General features: G+C 36.3%; 1 long non-coding RNA gene across 4 annotated transcripts in view; it reads right to left on the reverse strand.

Moving 5' to 3' along the window:
• The window catches only part of LOC105475286 (uncharacterized), a 54,512-nt gene extending 34,557 nt beyond the window's left edge, over positions 1 to 19,955 (reverse strand). For 2 of the 4 annotated variants that reach the window (XR_011621642.1, XR_011621644.1), the window contains exons 1-3: positions 19,769 to 19,955; positions 14,510 to 14,585; positions 4,686 to 4,809 (exon numbers count right to left, since the gene is read on the reverse strand). This is a non-coding gene — a long non-coding RNA (uncharacterized lncRNA). Of the gene's footprint in view, positions 1 to 4,619; positions 4,810 to 14,509; positions 14,586 to 19,768 lie in introns of all 4 variants that reach the window. The other 2 variants (XR_011621643.1, XR_983249.3) reach the window with 2 other exon arrangements.
• Positions 19,956 to 22,178: the final 2,223 nt, after the last annotated feature.

Raw genomic sequence — 22,178 nt, forward strand, 5'->3', positions numbered from 1 at the left:
AAACAAAAATGAGATTTTAAATGTGTATATATATATATATATATATTTGAGATGGAGTATCACTCTTGCTGTGTCACAGAGGCTGGAGTGTAGTGGAGGGATCTCGACTCACTGCAACCTCTGCCTCCAGTCTTCAAGCAATTCTCCTGCCTCAGCCTCTCAAGTAGCTGGGACTATAGGTGTGTTCCTACAGGTGTGCCACCATGCCTGGCAAAATTTTTATATTTTTAGTAGAGATGGGGTTTTACCATATTGGCCAGGCTGCTCTCGAACTCCTGACCTCAAGTGATCTACCCATCTTGTTCTCCCCAAAGTGCTGAGAATACAAGCTTGAGCCACTGCGCCCAGCCAAAACAAAACAAAACAAAACAAAACAAAACAAAAACCCCAAAAAAACCCAGAAAACGCTGGTCTCCTTGAAAACTCTCATTGGTGAAAGCAAATGCAACATTGTGAGCATATTTTGCTGGCAGCTTCCCTCCTAGACTGAAGCCACACCGTCTTGTATGTCTATCCTGTGAGTCATCTGTTGTTACTCATTTGTGTGCTCTCTTTTGCTTCTTCCCCCCACCCCCCGCTGCTTTCTGGGTGTCAGTTGAACTTCAAAGGGATAAAGGAAACAAAGCTTGATATCAGGTAGAGTGGCAACTCCTTTTTAAATAGAGAAAGTGGTTCGTGTGAGAAAAAGCTGAAATTCTTACATAGGGTTTGAGTCTCATGAACACAAGTCTTTCCTAAAATTCCTTGAAAAGCAGCACATTGCATTTCATGTTTGTCTCACTATTGTTTTATGATGGCGATCATTTATGCCGACAGAAACAATATAGCATTTCAAAGGGTCAGAATTTTTTGTAACATACTACAAAAAATATGAGAGACCATGTGAGAGACCAGTAAAAAAATAGTCATCAACACCAAGAATTGAAACACATAAGTCATTAAAAGTGACTTGCTTCAATAACATATTTCCCTAAAACAACAAATATAGTAATTTAATATAATACAAATTGCTATGGGAAAAAAAACAAAAACAAAAAAAACCCTTAAGCGAGAAACAATGTCATCAAGTTAAAACAGAGTGACTGACTGTACAGTGATAAAATAAAACTATGGAATATTTAAGTTGAACTATATAAAATTGCTGATATCTGACTGATTTTTACCTAGAAAAATGCCAGTTTCATCCATATATTTTTAAATTACAGACAGTTTCTTGCTCTGTTACCCAAGCTGGAGTACAGTGGCATGATCATAGCTCACTGTACTCTCCAACTCCTGGGCTCAAGCAATCCTTTCACCTCAGCCTCCTAATCAGCTAGGACGAAAGGTGTGTGGCATCATGCCTCACTAAGTTCCAAAAAATAATTTTGTAGAGACAGGGTCTTGCTGTGTTGCCCAGGCTGATCTCAAATTCCTGGCCTCAGGAGATCCTCCCTCCTCAGCCTCCCAAAGAGCTGGGATTACAGCTGTGAGTCACTGAGCCTCGTTTATATGGTTTTATCTAAAGCTAAAATATGCTCTATACAAATAACATCTTCAGAGATCTTGCATGTATCATGTATGTTGTAAATAGGATTTTTCTTTTTTATGACTAAAACATCCAGGTAAATCATTATTTTTCAAGATTCTTCCCAAGTAGGAATCTTTATCAAATTATCTATAAAATTGTATTGCTTTTTATCTTCTCCTGCCCTTTTTTCATACTTGCGTCTTTAGAAAAGCTTGATGACATTTAGAAAGTGCATCTGATTCATATGTTTATCACTTGTTGAAAAGAAAAATCCATTTTGTACAACTTGAGAAATACACTTCTCTTTGCTTGGGAGTTCAAATATTGCTATCTGAGGTTTATTTGCCAGAGAGCAGGTAAACTTTCTGCAGTAGTCAAAGCTTGAGGCAATTATGCTGGCAGAAACAACTATCTAACCAGAGAAGTTACAACTGGGAAATAATTAGAACGCTGGTCTTTGGCATCCGGTTCAATGGTTTTAAGGAGAGCTTGCAAAGATATCTCTGACCCCTTAGTGCCTATTACCTCATTAACAAATATCAACAAAAATGGCTGGTGGGTGATATCTTCCCTTTAATGTGATTACTGCATAATTGACAAGAAGAAAATATTTGGCCGGGCGCGGTGGCTCAAGCCTGTAATCCCAGCACTTTGGGAGGCCGAGACGGGCGGATCACGAGGTCAGGAGATCGAGACCATCCTGGCTAACACAGTGAAACCCCGTCTCTACTAAAAATACAACAAACTTAGCCGGGCGAGGTGGCGGGCGCCTGTAGTCCCAGCTACTCGGGAGGCTGAGGCAGGAGAATGGCGTAAACCCGGGAGGCGGAGCTTGCAGTGAGCTGAGATCCGGCCACTGCACTCCAGCCTGGGTGACAGAGCGAGACTCCGTCTCAAAAAAAAAAAAAAATAAAATAAAATAAAATAAAATATTTTCTTGCTTTACACCACACTACCGTAGTTAGCAAGACTACAGCAAAATGTAAAAATGTGATGGACATGCAAAGAAGTTGAAGAGTTTACCAACAATAGGATTCTCTAGTCTCATGGCATGAGAAGCAGCGTTAAGAAGAAATTATACATGCATACATATATTTATGGGTAAATATCATACTATCAGAATTGTTAGGTACTTGTGAGGGTAGAAATAAACTAAAGATATCCATCATACATTGCTTTTTACTTATTTTCCAACTCTAATAAAATTGCATCTGACCTTGAAAACTTTTTGGCAAAATAGAATTGTTAATTACCCATCTATATATTTACTGATTAAAATAGCATCCTTAAGCTTTTAATTTTCATGTTTATTATCTGTAAACAGTTTTATGTTTTCAGTACGTGGAGTTAATTTTTCTATGTGAATATGTACTCTATCCTCCTTTTTAATTTTTATCAATCTCAAATTTAACCTTTAAATTTAATTTTATATTTGCTATCCATGTTACTTTTTAGAACCTACCATTTATGGAAAGAGAATTCTCTTCATGAGACCATGCTAGGTTGAAGCTAGGAATTTAACTTAGCTTGTTTATTGACTGATCTAGACTTGTTAGGTGCAAGAAGAAACAAGTTAATTTTTTGTTAAAACTGCCCCTATTGTCTGCCATATGGACTCTTGCCCCTAGGTGAAACACCAGCAGATTTCATGTTTTTCTTGTTTTTCTTGTTATTATCAAATGCTTTAAAGCCCAGTCTATTCTACTATACAAAATGTTAGATTTTAGGATTTCACCCTATATGGATACAACATCCCCTCTCACTGTAGCAATTGGAAATATCATTGAGAATGTTAGAGCAGCACAGTCACTTTCATGACTGCAGCATTGTCCCTCTGTATATGACAAATTTTTGTAGGGTGATTTTGTAATTGTCTCAGAATTTGCCTGCTGGATATTATGTTAATTGTTCTCTAGTGTAAAAGATATCTCAATTAGTTGGCTGCAACGAATTCATAACATCTCAAGCTCTGGTTTTCTGTGTTTGGTGTAATTGGGACACCTCAACTTATCAGCTTGGGGAGATAGGCCTTTAAACTTTCATTGCCCCTCATCTGTATTTTTCAGGGTATACTCTGGCCTATAGGAAATAGATGCCTTAATCCAACAACTCAAAAATGGTGTCCCTCTCTTTCACGGTGTTAACTTAAGCTAGATTTGGGTCCTTTGCTTTTATAAGTATAAATTGAAATGCATAACCAGTTGACTTTAATTAAGGGAGATTATTCTAAGAAATCTGTGTGGGCCTCTTCCAGTCAGATAAAAAAAAACTTAAAATTAGAGAGGCAAGGTTCCCTACAGGAAGAAGAAATTCCCTCTATGAATAGAAGCTTTAGCTTCTGCCCAAGGGTTGCAACCTACATTTCTTGATCGTGTTCAGATTTCAGGTTTGCCTTGGCAGCCTCCCATAATTGCATCCTTACAATAAATCTCTTAATACCTATCTACTTCTGGTTTCACTTCTCTGTTTGTATCTCTTTGGCAGATGCAAATGGTGGTACCTAAAGAGGTTCAAGAGAGACAGAATCTTAGGATGAGTTTTCTGAATTGGTTATGTATTTTCTGGTATTGGTTCTCTAATTTGATTCCATCTGAAGACACTGACGACTCAATTTTCATTGATGAAGAAGGCATTAGTAGTCTGTGGCATGGTATGATAGTAGCAATATGCAAAATATTGCAATTGGACACTCCTAATCAGATGCTTATTAAAGGTAGGGTTCTAGGTGACCCTGTATTTGGTATCTCAATATATTCAAATTAAACTAAGAAGTATAATGGGATTGGCTGGTTGCTCCTAACTGCCCTAGAGAATGTGGGGAAAAGAGTCAAATAAGAGCTTCAAATTTGCAACAGAAACTCCTTATATATGACCTTGAAGCTTTCTATGCTTGATCTGCAAGAAACTCTTAACTTCTGTTGCTGCAGGGCTGAGATTCTGAAAGTTAAACCCAGAGCCTTATCCTGCTTGTCGCTGAATTAAAAAGCAAATTTAATTACCAACTTTAGAGAGTTCCTTCCATTAAAGTGAGGGCATTTATTAGGAAGAAATAGAATCCTGAAAGTTGGAATGGGGAAATATGGGAAGATCCTGATGGGGGACATCAAACCTGTAAGTTTCGCTAAATCTTCTTGCCAATCGAATGAGCCTTTTCATTCCTGCCTGAGGAGGTTACCTCTGCGTTGCCTGAAGAACCAACTCCTGTGGCAGTTGCTTTGCAAAGCATTGCTGATTCTTCTTAGGCATTTACGCCTGCTGTTTTTCACCTCCAGACCTATGAGTAGAAGTCCCAGCAGGTCCTAGAGGATAAGGTACAAAATGAGATTCAAGAGGAGATGTACTATACACATGATGGAAAATAAACAAAGGTGGATCAGGTTGAATTTATTGATATAGGTACACAAAGTAAAGATTTTGCATTCAAGTTTTCGTTTTTTCTTTCTTTCTTTCTTTCTTTTTCTTTTTTCTTTTTTTTTTTTCTGTTTAAGACAGAGTCTTGCTGTGTTACCCAGGCAGAGTGGAGTGCAATGACGCCATCTCAGCTCACTGCAACCTCTACCTTCGGGGTTCAAGCAATTCTCCTGCCTCAGCATCCCAAGTAGCTGGGATTACAGGCACACACTACCACACAGGGATAATTTTTTATTTTTGGTAGAGACAAGGTTTCACTATGGTGGCCAAACTGCTCTTGAACTTCTGACCTCAAACAATCTGCCTGCCTCAGCCTCCCAAAGTGCTGAAATTACAGGCATGAGCCACCGTGCCCAACCCTCAAGTTTTATTTCAAGGAGCTAGAAAGAACCCTGACCGTTTAGTTGGTTGGCTGAAACATGAATCCAAAGGTGATTTACACCAAATGAGATTGAAATGCCAGAACTGATTTGGTATAATATAGAGAAAGGAATACAAAAGCTTAAGGAGATTTAAATGTTGAGTGGGCCGGGCGCGGTGGCTCAAGCCTGTAATCCCAGCACTTTGGGAGGCCGAGACGGGCGGATCACGAGGTCAGGAGTTCGAGACCATCCTGGCTAACACGGTGAAACCCCGTCTCTACTAAAAAATACAAAAAAAACTAGCCAGGCGAGGTGGCGGGCGCCTGTAGTCCCAGCTACTCGGGAGGCTGAGGCAGGAGAATGGCGTAAAAACCCGGGAGGCGGAGCTTGCAATGAGCTGAGATCTGGCCACTGCACTCCAGCCTGGGCGACACAGCGAGACTCCGTCTCAAAAAAAAAAAAAATAAAATAAAATAAAATAAAATAAAATAAAATAAAATAAAATAAATGTTGAGTGGATTTATTATGGAAGACCCACTCATTCACTCTGGGAAGGCCCAGAATTTTTCCCACGACTGTGAGAAATGAATTTTTGAGGGCAACTAAGCATCTTTAAGTTATCTGTGATCACTTGTGTCTGTAGGTCAGAAATTGCAGTGGGAATGCTTATTGCCAAACTAGAATCTCTAAATACAATGGCATAATGGTATCCTACGGAGGCAAGACCAAGTAGAAAAGATCTTCAAAGTCAAAGTGGGCATGGATGTCATAATGGACAGTGAAGTCACAGCAGTAATCCTTAATCTGATTTGCAGAGACCTGTGGTATTGGGTGGTTAATCATGGTGTTCCTACAAATGAAATAGATAGGTAGTCCACTAGTTCTGTGTAAAGGGGATAGTTCTAGGTCAAGTGAACAGAGGACTAATTTGTATGATAAAAACAGGAGTCAGGACCACTCAATAAATTTCTAGACTTGAGGAAATTTGCAGAGACACAAAACTCCTTGAATAAAGGAGAGGCTATATCCCCTTGAGAGAGGATCCCATGAAGTTGTAAACAATCTACTCTGGTATTCTTTCTTCAAACCTTCCTTTAAGGGACACATGACCATTTACCAAGATGACAGTGTATTGGGAAAAAAGAAATAATCATACTTTTCCTAGATTACTGACACTGACTCTGAACTGATACTAATTTCTAGAGATCCAAAACGTTATTGTGGTCAAACAGTTAGAGTGGTAGACCTTAGAGGCTTATGAAGGTCCGGTGATCAAAACAGTTTTACAGCACCTGTCTCACCATAGATGCAGTGGGTTCCTGAACATATTTTTGGTTATTTCCCCATTTTAGATTGCATCATTGTTACAGTTGTACTTAGCAAATGGCAGAATATCCACATTCGTTCCCTGACCTGTGGAATGAAAGCTATCATGGTGGTAGTGGCCACATGGAATACAATCAAACTACCTTTATGTACAAAAATAGTAAAGAAAAAGCAATGCTACATTTCTAAAGAGATTTCAGAGATTAATGCCACTATCAAGGAACTTGAAAAATGTAGGGGTTGTGATTCCCACCACATCCGCATTCAACTAATCTATCTGGCTTGTGCAAAAAAGAGATAAGTCTTGGAGAATGACAATAGATTAACTTAATCAAGTGGTGACTCCAGTTGCAGCTGTTGTTCCAGACATGCTTTCATTGTTTGAGCAAATTAAGGCATTCTCTGGTCCCTGATATGCAGTTATTGTTCAGGCAAATGCTTTTCCTTTATCCTTGTTATGAAAGACCGCCAGAAATCAGTTTGTTTTGAGCTCTTAATGCCAGTAATATAAATTCTCCAACCCTATGTCATAATGTAGTCCATAGGGACACAATCACTTCTGCCTTCCACAAAACATTACAAAACAAAGTGTAGACTGCCATCCAGTAACTTTGAGTTTCACGCCTCTGAAACAATAGGCAAAAAAGGAATAATATTATCAATGCATTACATTGATAACATTATTCTGGTTAGAACTGGTAAGCAAGAAATAGCAAGTATTATAGACATATTTTTAGGGGTCCGGAGGTGTGAAACATGTTGAGATGTTCCTTGTACACTTATGGATAGTTGTCACATTTGGCCTCTTCTACAACCGAAAAAGAGCACAACACCTAGTTGGCCTTTTTGGATTTTTTTTTTTTTTTTGTCAGCAACATATTCCTTATTTGAGTTTTAAGTAGGGCCCAGAACAAAAGAAGGCTCTGCAAAATGTCTGGACTTCTGGGAAAGCTACCCTGACACTTGGTCCATATAATCCAACAAACATCTTGCAGTGTCATATGCAGATAGAGATGTTCTTTGGAGTCTTTGACAGTTCCCTATCGGTGAATCCTAGGGCAGTTCCTAATGATTTTCGAACAAAACTTTGCTATCCTCTGTGGATAACAGCTTTCTTGAGAAACGCCTCTTTGGCTTGCTAATAGGACTTAGTAGAGACTGAACATTTAACTCTAGGCTGCCAAGTTACCATATGACCTGAGCTGCCTATCATGATCTAATACAAACTGACCCAGTAAACCATAATGTTGGGTGTGCACAGCAGAACTCTAGTATGAAATGAAAGTGGTATATACAATCAGGTCTGAGCAGATCCTGATAGCATAAAGGAATTGTATGAGAAAATGGTCCAAATACCTATGACCTCTACGCCTGTTACACTACCTTTTATCTCTAAGCTCACTCCTATGCCCACGTAAATAATTTCCTGTGACCAGTTGACTAGGAAGGGAAAACTGAGGCCTGATTTATTATTGGTTCTGCTTGATGTGCAGGTACCACATAAAAATGGACAGCTGTAGCAGTAAAGGCCCTGTCTATAACATTCCTGAAAAACAGTGATAAAGGAGAATCTTCCCAGGGGGTAGAACTTCAAGCAGTATTCTGGACTGTTTATTTTCCTAGGAAGCAAAAAACAGTCAGAAGTAAGAGTCTATATTAACTCCCAAGCTCTGATCAATTATTTGACTAGGTGGTCAGGGATTTGGAAGGAGCACAATTGAAAAACTGGTTGCAAGATAGTGTGGGAAAAAGTATGTTTATAGACTTCCCTGAATGGACGAATAATGAAAATTATTTTGTCCTGTGCGAATTCTCATAAAAGGGTGATCTCAGAAGAGCAGATTTAATTAAACAAGTGGATAAGATAATCTTTTCTGCTCGTACTAGTCAACCTCTTTCCCCAGCCCCTCCTGCCATTGTCCAACAGGTTAATAAAGAAAGTGACCATGGCAGTAGGGATGGAGGTTGTGCTGGGTTAAGGAATTGAACTTCCACTCCCATTGTCAACCTGGCCACAGCTACTGTTTACTGTCCAATCTGCCAGAGGTAGAGAACAATACTGAGTCCTTGATATGGAACCATTCCGTGGAGCCAAAAGACAGGTTGATTACATTGGATCACTTTTATCATGACAGGCGCAGCACTTTGTCTTTACTGGAAAAGACACTTAGTCTGAATATGGATCTTTATTTTCATTTACAAGATGTTCCTGCCAAAACTAGCCACGAGTTTACAAAATCCCTTATCTGCCTTTATGGTATTCAACACAGTATTAATTGCTTCTGATCAAGAAACTCACTTAACAGCAAGTAAAATGTAGCAATGGGACCATGTTTATAAAATTACTAGTCTTACTATGTTCTTTATCATCCAGAAGCAGTTGGTTTGGCAAAACAGTGGAATGGCCTTTGAAGACATTTAAAACACCATCTAAGGAACAATGCTTAGTGAGGCTGGAAAAATATCCTCCAAGATACTCTATATAATCTAAATCAGCATCCAATATAATAGTGCTTTTTTTCTTGTAGCCAGGATTATGGTCCAGGAATCAAGGGGTGGAAATGAGAGTGACTCCACAAACTTTTACCCCTAGTGATCTGTTAGCAAAATTGATACTTTCTGTTTCATCACCTTAACATCTGATGGTTTAAAAATTTTGGAGAAACAACAATGGCCATTGAACTGAAAGCTTAGACTGCCATCCAGTAACTTTGGGTTTCATTCCTCTGAAACAATAAGCAAAGAAGGGGATTACTAAATTGGCTATGTGGATTGGTGCTGAATACCAAGAGGAAATTGGGTTACTGCCATAGAATGGAAGTGAGAAACAGTGTGTCTGGATATTCCGTAAGGCATCTCTTAAGATTATCATATTCTGTGATTAAATCAATGGAAAACTACAAAAACCCAATTCAGACAAAACTTCTAACGGTTCAGACCCTTCAGGAATGAAGTTTGAGCCACCCTGTCAGGCAAATAACAACAACTAAGTATATTGATTTCTGAGAGCAAAGAGGATATTGAATGGGTAGTAGAAGAAGTTCTAAATACCAGCTATGATTATGTGGTCAGTTGCAAAAATGAGGACTGTAATAGTATGTCTGATGGTTAATTTTATATGTAAATTTGACTGGGTCACAATGCTCACCTATTTAGTTAGACATTATATTGAATATTTCTGTGACAATTTTTTTTAGATGAGCTTAACATTTAAGTTGGTGAACTTTGAGCAAAACAGTTTACTCTCCATAATGTGAGTGGGGTTAATTCAATTAGTTGAAAGCCTTAATACACCAAAGTATAACCACCCCAAGAGCTAAAAGGAATTCTATCAGTAGAGTGCCTTTGGATTTGAACTGCAACTCTTCCCTGGGTCTTCAGGCTTCCAGCCTACCCCATCAGATTTTGGACTTACCAGGCTCTGCAATCACATGAACCAATTATTTAAGTTCTCTCTCTCTCTCTCTCTCTCTCTCTCTCTTTCTTTCTCTCTCTCTTTCTCTCCTTATCCCATTGGTTCTGTTTCGCTGAAGAATCCTAATATGTTTGCATATATAAGCTAAATATTTTTGTTTTCTATCCTCTCTTATTCCTTTGTCATAAAAGATACAAATGATAGCTAACTTTATATTACAGCATTTGAATTACTGAATATCATCAGAGAATAGTGGACATTACTCAAGGTCTTTGCATCATTGCCTCATGTTTTTAGTTGCACGCAAGATATTCATACTATATTAGGCAGAATTATGACACTGTTATTATCTTTATTTAGAGATTAACGTGGATTAAGAAGATTTTTGCATGGGTGCTAAAGTGAAAAGGGGTAGGATGTGAATGTAAATTTTGTGGATCAAGTTGGTTAGGCTCCAGCCTCACTTATTATTTACCTACTGAGAAGGCATTTTATAGATTTGAATACAGTTCATAATCAGTTGACTTTAAGTAAGAAAGATTAACCTAGCCTTTCTCCATGGGCCTGATTTAATTAGCTCAGAGTCCTTAAGAGCAGAGCTGAGGCTCCCCTCCCCGGGGGAAGAAGAATTTCTGCCTGTGAATATATGCTTTGGCTTGAGCCGGAGAGTTCCATTCTGCCCTCTTGATTACTTACTATATGAATTTTGTACTTGCCTAGCTATGCCCTAGGAATAGGAAATATTTCAATAGGAAATATATTTCAATAGGAAATATATATCATTTCCAATGCCCGTAATGATAAACATTGATATGGATGTAAGGTAAGGTGCCAGTCTTCCAAGTGTTCAAAGTATTCTGTAAATCTCAAATCACCCCCATCATTATATTTACAATTTGCTTTCATTCTTTAAGATCTGGGTTTAATTAAAGGGTTTTCCATATTTTTGACCATGTTTATTAATATGTTTTGGTTAGTTAACCAGATACTTCATTAGCAAAAGTGGAATACATGGTAACCTATATTATAAAAATGTCATTGTGAATGGTTAACTTTGATGAAAGAAATTCTATACTTGCAGAGAATACAGTAGCTGAAGAAGTTAGCCTTTAAATTTAAACATGTTGATAAAGTAAGACTAGTAGATATACTTGGGATTCTATCTATCTATCTATCACTATCTGTCTATTTATCTATATCTATCTATCTATTTATCTATCCATCAATGAGGCTGAGGAATAGATGAAATGGGCAGGCATTGATCAAAGGGTATAAACTTCAGCTATAAGATGAAAAAGTTCTGGGGATCTCATGTACAGAATAACTATAGTTAATAATGCAGACAGAATTAGTTTTTGCTGGTTGCCAGTTATGCAATTTCTGCCTTCACTTCTCATATTAGCTTGAGATACCTCCTTAGGTACATTTAGTAAGTCCTGACCTGTTCCACCAGAATGGATAGACTTCTATAGAAAAGCTCCTATTTATGAAATCATGAAATTGCAAATTACACATTTTCCCCTTTGTGTTGTCCTAAATTAATTTATATTTTTCTAATGACTCATAATGATGTCAAGCATCTTTTTCTGTGTTTACAGGTCATTTGTATATCATCCATTGTGAAGTGTTTGTTCAAATATTTTGTGTAGTTTTTATTGTATTGTTTTATTATTGAGTAGTAAAGTTCTTTATATATTTTCTACAGAAATTCTTTGTAACTTACACATATTGTTAATATTTTATCCTACTTAGCATTATGCTGTATGATTTTCTTGTATTATCTTTATAAAAGCAGCTATTTTTAATTTTGGCATACTCCAGTTTATTATTATATTCTTCTATACTTAGTGACTTTGTATCCTGGTTGAGAAATTATTGCTTTATAATAATTTTCTCCTGATAATGTTATTGTTTTATGTTTTAATTTAATGTTAATTTTATTCCTAAAATTCTTATCCTAATTCTGTGACTTAATTATAAAGTTTTCGTGAATAATTTTTGAGAATGTTGTAAGGTATGGGTAAGATGCCTTTACTTTTACAAAAAATACATTTCTTCCAGCACCATTTCTAGAAAGACTAAACTTTCCCTATTGATATATAGAACTATTTTCATATGTTCTATTCTGCTTCATCAGAATAGTCATATATATATATACACACACACATCTAGATATAAAGCTGGATATTCTAATTATATATCTAACTTCAATACTATACTATTAATCAAGCTTGACAAGAACTCTTGAGGTAAGGTATTTTTAGTCTTTGAGCTTGTTCTATTTTTTAAGATTCTATAAGCTATTCTATGTCCTTTAAAATCCTACCTATTTTAGAATCAGTACATCAGTTTCTAAAAACAAAAATTCTGCTGGGCCTTTGATTAAGATGGTGTTGACTCTATAGAGTAATTTGGGAGATTTGCCAGCCTAACATTATTGAGTTTTTAAATTCATTAACATGGTCTTTCTCTCCATTTATGTATAGTTTGGTACAAAAGTAATTGCCATCTTTGCAATTACTTTCAATGGCAAAACTGCAATTACTTTTGCACCAACCCAATACTTCCTTTTAAATGTCTTCCACAATACATGGCAAATTTAACTGTATATCTTCAACATATTTTGTTAAGTTTGTCCCTGGATATTTCATGTTTTTTGATGCTATTTATAAATGGCATTTTACAAATCGATTTTCTAAGTATTTATTTCAAGTTGTAGAAATAATTAATGTTTTATATTTACCTAGATACTGTTACTGCTAAATTCACATATTGCCTAGCAGCTTTTCTGTGGGTTCTTGAGTATTTTGTACATATATATATATAAAATATTACTTTGTTTATACTATATCTATTATATATACAGATATATATTTATTTATCTATACTATACATAATCTATGATATACATAAATATACATAGATATACATAAATATCTATGTATAGTATACATATATAAAGTCTATATAGTACATATATGACTACATATATCTGTGTATATATAAAAATCTCTGTTATATATATTATTTCTGTACAAGAATAATATATACAGTTAATATAGTTTGGCTGTGTCCCCACCCAAATATCATCTTGACTTGTAGCTCCCACAATTCCCACATGTCATGGGAGGGACCCAGTGAGAGGTAATTGAATAATCATGGGGGCAGGTCTTTCCCATGCTATTCTCATGATAGTGAATAAGTCTCACAAGATCTGATGGTTTTATAAAGGGGAGTTCTCCTAATCAAGCTCTCTTGCCTGCCACCATGTAAGACATGACTTTGCTCCTCCTCCACCTTCCACCATGATTGTGAGGCCTCCCCAGCCATGTGGAACTGTGAGTCCATTAAATCTCTTTTCCTTTATAAATTACCCAGTCTTGGATATGTCTTTATTAGCAGCATGAGAACAGACTAATACAACAGTCATAGTACCTACCAATAGTGGCAGTTTTATTTCTTTCTTTGAAATATGTATTTATTTATTTTACCTTACTGAACTAACTAGGACATTCAACACAATTTTGAGTCAAATCTGTGTAAGCAGAAATCTGTGTCTTGTTCTCAATCTTAGGTGAAAAGCATTCTTTTGAGGATTTTCATAAATAATCTTATCAATATGAATAAATTTCCTTCTCTTAGTATTTTACTAAGAGGTTTGTTTTTTCTTTTTCTGGTCATCAATGAGAGGTGAATTATTACAAGTGTTATTGCTCTACCTATTGAGATGATTATACGATATTTTTCCTTGAATCTGTGATCATGGTTAATCACTTAACATGGTTAATCACTCAACATTTCTAGCTCAACATGCGGCTGTGTTTCAGATGTTAAATCAACCATGAATTCCTGTTATAAAATTCATTTGATCATGAATCTTTTTATAGGGTCCAAGATTAACTTTTCTAATGTTTAGTTCAGGATGTTGGGGCTATACTTATGAGGTATATTATTGGTAGATTTATTGTAATGCCTTTTCTTCTGGTTTTCATATCAGGGTAATGCAGGCCTCATAAAATTAGACTTCATTCCTTCCTCTTTCTAAAATTGTTTGTATAAGATCAATATTCATTATAAAAAATTGATGTAATTAACTAGTGAAACCTGGTGCTTCTTAAATATTAATTCATTTTATGGATAGAGAATTGTAAGACTAAGACTTTTTTTTTCTTGTTTCAGTAGGTAATGTGTGTCTTTGAAGATTTTTTTCTCTTTTATCTAGATAGATTCTATTGTCATAAACTTGTTTGTAATATTCTATTACTTTCCTTTTAATTTCCCTACTATTTGTTATGTCTCCTCTTTTATTTTAGATGCTATATTCAGTTATCTCTTTTTTTAATTGATCAGGGTAGATATTTTTGTCAGGTGTTTAAGTTCTATGTGTTTCATAAACTTCAGAATACACTAATACTCTATTTGTTTTAAGTGACCAATTATATACTAACAATTAAAATTGTAAAAATAAAATTTATATTTACTCACATTTTTGGTATTCTTTATTTCCTTGTATTCCTTTGATATTCTTTCCAGAGTTATTTACCTCAGGCTGTAGAGTTTCCTGTAACATTTCAGGTAGTGCATTACTGCCAGCAATACATTTTTACATCTTTTGTTTGTTGGTAAGTATCATTATTTTGCCTTCACTTTTCAAGGTTATATATAATAGATATGGAATTCTAGGTTGATAGATTTCTTTTCTATTTAGCACTTTATCATGTCATTTCATCATCTTGTTTACATCGCTTATGACGAAAAACCTATGGTGTTCTTTTCTTTGTTCCTCTATTCTATATGTTATATGTCTTTTTATGGCTATTTTTAATTTTTTTTTATTTCCATGGGTTCTGGGGGAACAGGTGGCAGTTGGTTGCATGAGTACATTTTTAGTGGTGATTTGTGATATTTTCTCACACTCATCACCTGAACAGCATACACTGAACCTAATTTATCCCGTACCTCCCTCCCACCCTTTCCCATGAGTCTCCAAAGTCCATAGAGTGGCATTCTTAATGCCTTTGCATTTTCTTAGCTTAGTTTCCACTTATGGGTGATAAAATATAATGTTTAGTTTTCTATTCCTGAGTTACTTCACTTAGAATAGTAGCGCTAGTTCCATCCAAGTTGCTGCGAATGCCATATATACTACAATTTCTTTATCCACTCGATTGATGGGCATTTGGTTCCATATTTTTGCAACTGTAAATTATGCTTCCATAAACATGTGTGTGCAAGTATCTTTTTTGTATAATGACTTCTTTTCCTCTGGGTAGATACCCAGTAGTGAGATTGCTGGATCGAAAGGTAGTTCTATTTTTGGCTCTTTAAGGAATCTCCAAGCTGTTTTCCATAGTTGTTGTACTAGTTTAAATTCCCACCAGCAGTGTGGAAGTGTTCCCTTTTCACTATATCCATTTACAGCCAACTGATCTTTGACAAAGCAAACAAAAACATAAAGTGGGGAAAGGACACCCTATTCAACAAATGGTGCTGGGATAATTGGCAACCCACATGTAGGAGAATGAAACTGTATCCTCATCTCTCACTTTGTACAAAAATCAACTCAAGATGGATCAAAGACTTAAAATCTAAGACCTAGACCTAAAACTATAAAAATTCTAGAAGACAACAACAGGAAAACCCTTCTAGACATTGCTTAGGCAAAGACTTAATGACCGAAAACCCAAAAGCAAATACAACAGAAACAAAGATAAATAGGTGTGACTTTTAAATTAAAGAGCTTCTGCACAGCAAAAGGAACAGTCAGTAAACAGCCCACAGAGTGGGAGAAAATCTTCACAATCTATACATTTGATAAAGGACTAAAATCAAGGATCGGCAAGGAACTCAAACAAATTATCAAGAAAAAAAACAATCCCATCAGAAAATGGGCTAAGGGCATAAATAGATAATGATGCATTCATCATTGACTTTCAGGACTTTGATTATGGTGTGCCTTAGTGGTATGCATGTTTTTTACTTGTTTAGGGTACACTGATCTTCATGGATTTCTGAGTTCAGAGTTTTCATCATATTTGGAAAGTTTTTGGTCATTATTTCTTCAAATAATTTTTTATTCTCATTCTTTTAGGTAGGTGAAGTCACATGTATATTGGACTATTTGATATAATTATAAAGAACATTAAAGCTCTGCTTATTGTTTTTAGGGTTAAAAACATCTTTTTGTTTCAGTTTGGGTAGTTTCTATTTTTCTGGCATTAAGCTCACTGATCTTTTGTTCTGTTAGTTTCCTATCTGTTTCCAGACCTGTCCAATAAGTTTTTCTTCTCAGATATGTATTTTTTCAGTTGTTGAAATTCTAATATTTTATAGTTCCCACATTTCCATTCATTATGCTAATGTTTTTCTTTAATATCTTAAATATGTTCATGGTAGTTAGCTATGAGTGTCTCTTTCTTTTCTTTTTTTCTATTTGTCTTTTTCCTTCTAATTTTAGATCAAGATTTCTGCTTTCTTGCACTTCTGTTTTAGTCAGTTCGGGCTGTTAAAACAAAACACCATAGACTAGATGGCTTAAACATTTATTTCTCACAGTTCTGGAGGCTGGAAAGTACATCAGGGTGTCAGCATGGTCATGTTCTCCTGTGGCCTTTCTTTCTGGTTTTCTCATGTGGGCACTTTCTTGCTGTTTCATCACATGTCCATAGTGAGAAAAAGACATGCATGCCACATACACACACATACAGAGAGACAGAGAAAAGACAAGCTCTCTTATGTCTCTTCTTAGAAAGGCACTAATCTCATCATGAGAGCTCCACCTTTATGATTCAATTACCTTGCAAAGGCTCTACCTACTAATATCATCCCATTGAGGATTAGGGTTTCAACATATAAAGTGGGGGAGGGCACATAGACTTTCAGTTCATAGCACTTGCATGTGATATTGGTTGCTGGACATTGTTTATACTGCAATATTTAATGTTTTGATTTCATTATCTTCTTTTAAAGGATGTGGAATGTTGGTTTTCCTGGCAAGTATTAATTTACTTTTGTATTAGAGCGATGATGATGATGATGATGATGATGATGATGATGATGATGTGTGTGTGAGTGTCTGGTGTGTGTGTGTGTGTGTGTGTGCATGCGTATTTGCACTAATGGGACAACTCTAAAATAGCTTTCCCCTAAGGGAGATTAGTTCTCTTCTTAGAAGAAAGGAATTTTTGGACTCTCTACTCAATGTCCCAGGTATTTAACAAGGTTTCTCCAATCTGTTTTGTCAGGTCTCTAACATTTTTCAATACTTTGGAAGCTCTAGGAAATGTTGCTAGAGATTCTTGGTAATTGTTTTCTTGATAGTTTCTTTTTCTGAGCACAGAGTCTAGCCTTCATATGTACATTTCCAAATATTGGCCACAAGTCAAGGGAATATCTATGCAGATTTAGTCATTCTTCCACTGTGAATGTACCTTCTGACAAATATTTTGCCGTATATTCTATCTGCTTGAGTTTATCTAAACTCTAGTCTTCATCCCTTCAATTTAGCAAGACCATCACGGTTGTGTGAATTCCCATCCTGTCTGTGCTTTGAAAAAATCATTCAGGCCATGCGCGGTGACTCACTCCTGTAATCTCAGCACTTTGGGAGGCTGAGGCAGGTGAATCACCTGAAGTCAGGAGTTCGAGACCAGTCTGGCCAACATGGTGAAACCCCGTCTCTACTGAAAATACAAAAAAACAGCTGGGCATGGTGGTGGGTGCCTGTAGTCACAGCTACTTGAGAGGCTGAGGCAGGAGAATTGCTTGAACCCAGGAGGTGGAGATTGAAGGGAACTGAGATTGCACCACTATTCCAGCTTGGGTGACAAGAACAAGACTCAGTCTCAAAAAAAAAAAAAAAAAAAAAGGAAAAAGAAAAAATTATTCAATCAAAAAATTGGACAATTGTAGGGTTTACTTTATTTGTTTTTTGCTCTCAGGACTCAAAGTCCTGTGCTGTCTCTTGTCTATTTTTTTTTTTTTAATATATACTTTATTTTCTAGAGCAGTTTTAGGTTCACAGAAAAATGCAGTAGAGAGTACAGAGATTCTCCATATACTCCCTGCCCTCCCACATGCATAGCCTCTCCTCGACCCTGCCCCTGTTTGCATTATCTCCCACTACAGTGGACCATTTGCTACAATTGAGGAACCTACAATGAACACATCATTATCACCTCAAGTTCAAAGTCTGTGACTCACTCTTGGTGTTGTATGTACTGTGGGTTTTGTAAAATGTATCATGGCATGCATCCACCATTAAAGTATCATGCAGAATAGTTTCACTACCCTAAAAATCCTCTGTGCTCTGCCTGTTTACCCTCCCTCCCTTCTAACCCCTGGTAAACACTGGTCTTTTTATTGTCTTCATTTTTTTTTTGCCTTTTCCAGAGTGTCATATAGTTAGAATCATATGCTATATAGCATTGGTTTGTTTCTCTTAGTAATATGCATTTAAGTTTCCTGCATATTGTTTTATGGCTTGATAGTTCATTTCCATTTAGCGTGAGTCATATTCCATTGTTTAGATTTACCTAGTTTATCTATCTATTTCCCTATTTAAGGACATGTTTGCTTCTATATTTTAGCAATTATAAACACAGTTGCTGTAAACATCTGTGTGTAGTTTTTTGTCTGGATATGTATTTTCAACTCCTTTGAGTAATTACCAAGTATGATTGCTGAATCATAAGATACGTTTAGTTTTGCTAGAGACTGCCAACCTTCTCTCAAAGTGGCTATACCATTTCAAATTTTCATCAGATTCTGTTGGTTTCACATCCTCCCCAGCGTTTGATGGTGTCAGTGCTCTGGATTTTGGCCATTCTAATAGGCAAGTAGTGGTACCTCATGTCATTTTAATTTACATTTCCATGATAACATATAATGGGGAACATGTTCTCATAAGCTTTTTATATGCTTATTTGATGAGATATCTGTTCAAGCCCTTGGGCCATTTTTTAAATCAGGTTGTTTGTTTTCTTATTGTTGAGTTTTAACAACTTTTTGTATATTTTGCATAACAATCCTTTACTGACATGACTCTTACAAATATTTTATTCTATTTTGTGACTTTTTAGAAACTCCCTTTACATTGTCTTTATTAGAACAGAAATGTTTAATTTTAGTAAAGTCCAGCTTATTAATTCTGTTTTTCATGTATTATGCCTTTGGTTGTATCTAAACCCTTGGTCATCTAGACTTTGTCCTGTGTTATCTTCTATAAGTTTCATAGTTTTCTGTTTTACATTCAGACCTGTGATCTGTTTTGAGTTAATTTTTGTGAAGTGTGTAAGGTTTGTGTTAAGATTCAAATTTTTGGACGTGAATGTCAGTTATTCCATCACCACTTGTTGAAAAGACTATGTTTTCTCTATTATTTCTTCTGCACTTTCTGAGAGACAGGACTAGCTGGATTTCCTAGGCCAACTAAGAATCCCTAAGCCTAGCTGGGAAGGTGACTGCATCCACTTTTAAACTTGGGGCTTGCAATTTAGCCCACACCCGACCAATCAGAGAGCTCACTAAAATGCTAATTAGACAAAAACAGGAGGTGAAGAAATAGCCAATCATCTATTGCCTGAGAGCACAGTGGAGGGATAAAGATCAGGATATAAACCCAGGGATTGGAGCGGGCAATGGCAACCCCCTTTGGGTCCCCTCCTCTTATATGGGAGCTCTGTTTTCACTCTGTTTCACTCTATTAAATCTTGCAACTGCACTCTTCTGGTCGTGTTTTGTTACCACTGGAGCTGAGCTTTCTCTTGCCGTCCAACACTGCTGTTTGCCATGTCGCAGACCTGCTGCTGACTTCCATCTCTCCAGATACCGCAGGGTGTCCGCTGTGCTCCTGATCCAGGGAGGTGCCCATTGCCACTCCCGATTGGGCTAAAGGCCTGCCATTGTTCCTGCATGGCTAAGTGCCAGGGTTCATCCTAATCAAGCTGAACACTAGAACACTAGTCACTGGGTTCCACGGTACTCTTCTGTGACCCACAGCTTCTAATAGAGCTATATAACACTCACCGTGTGGCCCAAGATTCCATTCCTTGGAATCTGTGAGGCCAAGAACCCCAGGTCAGGGAACATGAGGCTTGCCACCATCTTGGAAGTGGCCCGCTGCCATTTTGGAAGTGGCCCACCACCATCTTGGGAGCTCTGGGAGCCAGGACCCTCCAGTGACACTTCCTTGATATAGTTGATTATGTTTATGGGTGAATATTTCTGGGCAGAGTTTATTTTTCATTTATTTTGTTCAGTTTTCTAGCTCTTTATGAGGCTAGTTCAGTTTTAGTTAATCATTATGGTCAAGAGAGGGAATTCTGAAATAAGATTTTTGAAGGACAGGATAATTTGTTCTAAGTTGCGATTTATAAGGAAATATTATTTTTAAAAAAGATTTAGGGTAGCAAAACAAGAGATGAGTAGTACTGGGTAGACTTTAAAGGCATGTAAGTAATTGAAAGTAAGAATAAAGAAAAAGTGACCAAGGTCATTAAATAATGCTTTATTTGTCACAGTTAGTAAGCATATCCTGTGTTTTTCTCTTCCTCTTTCTCAATGTATTAGCTCAGATTTATTCTATTTTAAAGGTATTAGGACAGAATTTTATGATCTGTAGATGGTGTAGCTATTTTAATCAGCATTAATAGCACAGAGATAGTGCACACTATGTGTTTATTTTGCTCTTGAAATCAGGTGGTGAATTGAGGGCTATTAATAATACTTCCAGTATTAGCAATTCCAGTAATAATGGCAATATCATTTATAAAACAAGTTACACTTTTCAAACAGATTTTATATATAATGTTGTTATTAGTCTCCTAGGGGTTAAATAACAAAATATTACAGACTGGTGCCTTAAAAACCAGATATTAATTTTCTTACAGTTCTGGAGATCAGAAGTCCTAGATCAAGGTGCCATCAGGGTTGGTTTCTGGCGAGGCTTCTCTTCCTGGATTGCCTTCTCATTGAGTCCTCGCATGGACTTTTTCTCTTTATGCGGGTGTGGGGGAGATTGAGCACACTCTCTGATGTTTCTTCCTTTTCTTATAAGGAAAACAGTACTATTGCATTAGTGCCCCACAATTTTGACATTGTTGACCTTAATTAAAGTCCCTGTTTCTGAACATAGTCACGTTAAGGGTTAGGCTTTTACATATGAATTTTAAGGGAAGGCAATTCAGTCCATAACAAATATCTTATTTGATGATCACAGTTCATGTTTTATTTTAAAATATGGGTCTATATTTTACATAGCTTTTGTATTATCAAACAAAATAAGTAAGCCATTTTCAAAAATGTTTCATTGTTTGCACACATAATTTCACTTTCAAACTTTTTAATGGTGAAACATGTCATGCAAAAAACACATATGAAGACTCTATGTTATTCTTAAATAAAAATGCTAACGTGAACACTGTTGTTGCCCTGTGAATTAAGAAATAGAACTCTAATTTTTCTTAGATATCAACACCCAAGTCAGTGTATTTTTCCTCCTTCTGCAATCTCGTTACATCTTCTTTCTTCCCAAACATAACTACTGTCTGAAATTTCATAACAATTTCCTTTTTTCTTAAAGACTTGTTATATAACTATGTATATCTAAACAATATACTATTTAATATTGCCTATACTTAATTTGTATAAATGAATTAATACTGTGTATATATTCTTAGATTTTGCTTTTTGCCTAACATCCTTTGGAAATTTATTCTTCGCATCAAATGTAGCTGTAGTCATTTATTTTCACTGCTATATAATAATCCATTGCTTCTAAATATTACAATTTATTATTTATAATAGTGATAAAGTTTGGGTTGATTTTTCTCTTGCTTGTTCAATGAATATACTCCTGTATGTCCTCTAGCATATGTGAAAGGTTTCCCCTAGGTTACTGATATGACTTGGCTGTGTCCCCATCCAAATCTCATCTTAAATTCCCACATGTTATGGGAGGGACTCTGTGGGAGATAATTGTATCATAGGGGCAAGTCTTTCCTGTGCTGTTCTCATGACAGTGAATAAGTCACATGAGATCTGATGGTTTTAAACAGAGGAGTTACCCCGCACAAGCTCTTTCTCTTTGCTTGCTGCCATCCACGTAAGATGTGACTTGCTTCTCCTTGCCTTCCTCCGTGATTGTAAGGCATTC

This window comes from Macaca nemestrina, chromosome 4, assembly GCF_043159975.1.
Source record: "Macaca nemestrina isolate mMacNem1 chromosome 4, mMacNem.hap1, whole genome shotgun sequence".
Taxonomy (NCBI): domain Eukaryota; kingdom Metazoa; phylum Chordata; class Mammalia; order Primates; family Cercopithecidae; genus Macaca; species Macaca nemestrina.